At 41.1% G+C, this 3113-nt stretch overlaps 1 non-coding gene across 1 annotated transcript; it reads right to left on the bottom strand.

Moving 5' to 3' along the window:
- Positions 1185–1257, bottom strand: TRNAG-CCC. Its single transcript has one exon. It is a non-coding gene; the product is annotated as a tRNA-Gly (tRNA).

Genomic DNA, 3113 nt, shown 5'->3' with positions numbered 1-3113 from the left:
CCTCTAACCACTGGACCACCAGGGAATTTCCCAGAGGGTCTACATTCATAAGTCGCATCCAGAAAGGGAGTAAGAACACACAGTAGAAACTGCGGTTTGATAGACCCAGGGAGATGGGTCTTAGAGGACATCACAGGGCACCCCAGCTTGACACGCGAGTGGCATGCTGTTGTTCAGTCCCTCAGTCATGTCCGACTCTTTGTGACCCCTGGGCAACCCAAGAGTTGCTCAGAAAAACAGAATGATTCTATGTACCCAAGAGCCTGGGACAGCCTCCCAGAACTGGCCACTGGCAGCCTGTTCCACACAGGGGTAGACAATTCCAATGTAGCAGAGAGGGCCCATGAAGGAAGAGAAAGAGAAATCTGAGATCCAAAAGCTCTGAGATCCAAGAGCAGTGATGGGCATGGACCATCTCACAGAGGCTGATCACTAGCAGGATAAAACAGCTCCAACTGTTTTTTGGTCCTTGGATCATATGACTCAAGATTAAAATTCCAAGGGCAGAAAGTCATACTGGCTAACTTGGGTCACATGTCCATCTTTGGTCAGAGGGGGACAAGGCAATACATATGACTATTCATCAAGATTACGTAAAGTAGGAAACCAGTAATTATGTACGAAAATAATATCAGATGATAATACCGAAAGATGAGGTCAGAGATATCTGGCAAGCAAAAACTACAGATGTCTAAATGAAGTCACCAAGTAGATTTACCCTTCAAAGATAGAATAACCTTTGGAAAATGGCAAATTTATTAAGGCATAATTTATATACAATAGAAGTGAAATATCTTAAGTTGATGACTTTTGACAAATGTGCACATAAATGAAACCACCACTCCCCAAAAGTGTACATTTTCATCTCCCCAGAAGTTCCTTGATGCCCCATTTGCAGTCACTCACTCCAACTGCTCCACTCCTGGAACCCATTGATATGATCTTCTCGTACTATTGATTAGTTCTGATTTAGAATTTCTTATAAATGGAATAATAATCTAATATTTAAAATTTTTCATTTTATTTCCTACTAGCTTAACTATAAGCTTTTTTAAAATTACTTTTTTAGTGTTTCCTCTAAGGCTAATAATATTTGTTTTTAAAGATTGATTTATTTATTTGGTGGTGCCAGGTCTTAGTTGCAGCACGCAGGATCTTTTTTAGCTGTGGCATGTGGGATCTAGTTCCTTGACCAGGGATTGAACCTGGGCCCTCTGCAATGGGAGTGCAGAGTCTTAGGCCCTGGACCACCAAGGAAGTGCCTAATAATATATATTCTTAACTTATCAATCTATTTAGAGTCAATACTATAGTTCTCCACACTTCCCACTCTGAACTTTCTATTCAGTTCTTATCCCTACTTATCTGACACTTCCTGCTTCACAATGAAGCAACTTTACAATAAAAATTTACCAATAAATTCACCTGCTCTTTTATACTGAATCTGATGTCATATCCTTCCCCGGGACACTTATTATAGGCCCATCCTTACATTTATTTTGTTCCGTTTGTAACAGTTATTATCTTTTAAGCAAATTTTAAAAAAGAAAACAGTCTTTTATATTTTCCTCCTTACTTACAACTCCTGACGCTCTTATCTTCCTTCCTGTAGATTTGACTATCTAGAGAGTATTTAATACACTATTAATTTACGTTCCTGCCAGTAGTAACAGTGACTTTCCTGTATACAAACTATAGCAAGTTAGGAAATAAAATGGAAAGAAAGATTATAAAAGCACGGGAAACATAAACTACTGAATAAAGATTAAGAATAAAGAAGAAGAACAGGACTTCCCTGGTGGTACAGTGGTTAAGAATCCATCTGCCAATGCAGGGGACGTGGGCTCCACCCCTGGTCTGGGAGGATTCCCTGTGCCTCGGAGCAACGAAGTCCATGGGCCACAACTGCTAAGCCTATGCTCTTGAGCCCGGGAGCCACAGCTACTGAAGCCTGCAAGCCTGGGCCTGTGCTCCGCAACCAGAGGAGGCACCGCAACTGAGAAACCTGTGCACAGCAGCCAGAGCGTAGCACTCCACTCGCCGCAACGGGAGAAACCCACGCAAAGCAACGCAGACCCAGCGTAACCAAAAAGTCAATTCATACATTGATTAATTCGTTTTATTTTTTTTAATTTAAATTTTATTTTTTTGCTTTACAATACTGTATTGGTTTTGCCATACATTGACATGAATCCACCACAGGTGTACATGAGTTCCCAACCCTGAACCCCCCTCCCACCACCCTCCCCATATCATCTCTCTGGGTCATCCCAGTGCACCAGCCCCAAGCATCCTGTATCCTCTGTCAAACCTAGACTAGCGATTCGTTTCTTACATGATAGTGTACATGTTTCAATGCCATTCTCCCAAATCATCTCACCCTCTCCCTCTCCCACAGAGTCCAAAAGTCTGTTCTTTACATCTGTGTCTCTTTTGCTGTCTCGCATACAGGGTTATTGTTACCATCTTTCTAAATTCCATATATATGTGTTAGTATAATGTATTGGTGTTTTTCTTTCTGGCTTACTTCACTCTGTATAATTGGCTCCAGTTTCATCCACCTCATTAGAACTGATTCAAATGTATTCTTTTTAATGGCTGAGTAATACTCCATTGTGTATATGTACCACAGCTTTCTTATCCATTCATCTGCTGATGGACATCTAGGTTGCTTCCATGTCCTGGCTATTATAAATAGTGCTGCGATGAACATTGGGGTACACGTGTCTCTTTCAATTCTGGTTTCCTCGGTGTATATGTCCAGGGGTGGGATTGCTGGGTCATAAGGCAGTTCTATTTGTAGTTTTTTAAGGAATCTCCACACTGTTCTCCATAGTGGCTATACTAGTTTGGATTCCCACCAACAGTGTAAGAGGGTTCCCTTTTCTCCACACCCTCTCCAGCATTTATTGCTTGTGGACTTTTGGATCGCAGCCATTCTGACTGGAGTGAAATGGTACCTTATTGTGGTCTTGATTTGCATTTCTCTGATAATGAGTGATGTTGAGCATCTTTTCATGTGTTTGTTAGCCATCCGTATGTCATCTTTGGAAAAATGTCTTTTTAGTTCTTTGGCCCATTTTTTAATTGGGTCGTTTATTTTTCTGGAATTG

Source organism: Capra hircus, chromosome 19 (genome assembly GCF_001704415.2).
Source record: "Capra hircus breed San Clemente chromosome 19, ASM170441v1, whole genome shotgun sequence".
In the NCBI taxonomy this organism is placed as follows: domain Eukaryota; kingdom Metazoa; phylum Chordata; class Mammalia; order Artiodactyla; family Bovidae; genus Capra; species Capra hircus.
The sequence above is the reverse complement of the archived record's forward strand: the minus strand, read 5'-3'. Positions and strand labels throughout refer to the sequence as shown.